Genomic DNA, 443 nt, shown 5'->3' with positions numbered 1-443 from the left:
AGTTGCTTCCTGAAATCTTTATCTCTAAAACTGCTATCAGTCACAAGCATTTGAGCCACCGTCACATCCAACTACCCAACAAAAAAAGACGAAGAAAGCAAAAAAAATCAATATTTGAAATACTTTTCAACAATCAAGAAACAGCCAAAAAAAAAAAAGAGCATCACCTGGTCAAACATAGTCTCATAGTAAGCCATGAGGCTGCTCTGTCCAACACCAGCACAAGCCTTCCCATCAAGATCCATCTGTGGCTTCTGGAGGTCTGCAAAACTGAAACCCGTATAGAAAAAGAATCAGCACAACAACAACAAAAAAGAAAACATATACAACAGGTAAGACACACAAATCAAGCCTTTGAAGAGGAACACTAGAAACAAAAGAAACTCAAAAAGACTTGTTTCCATCACAAAAACCTGCTGTTGACTAATTGTCTATATCGAAGC

General features: G+C 37.7%; 1 long non-coding RNA gene across 1 annotated transcript; it reads right to left on the bottom strand.

Annotated features, from left to right (window-relative positions):
• Nucleotides 1-443, bottom strand: LOC104775043. Its single transcript, XR_765662.1, has 3 exons — nt 414-443; nt 168-270; nt 1-71 (listed from the first exon to the last, which is right to left on the bottom strand). It is a non-coding gene; the product is annotated as an uncharacterized LOC104775043 (long non-coding RNA).

Source organism: Camelina sativa, unplaced genomic scaffold, assembly GCF_000633955.1.
Source record: "Camelina sativa cultivar DH55 unplaced genomic scaffold, Cs unpScaffold08085, whole genome shotgun sequence".
Taxonomy (NCBI): domain Eukaryota; kingdom Viridiplantae; phylum Streptophyta; class Magnoliopsida; order Brassicales; family Brassicaceae; genus Camelina; species Camelina sativa.
Note: the sequence above shows the minus strand (reverse complement) of the source record. Positions and strands in the feature narration are given on the sequence as shown.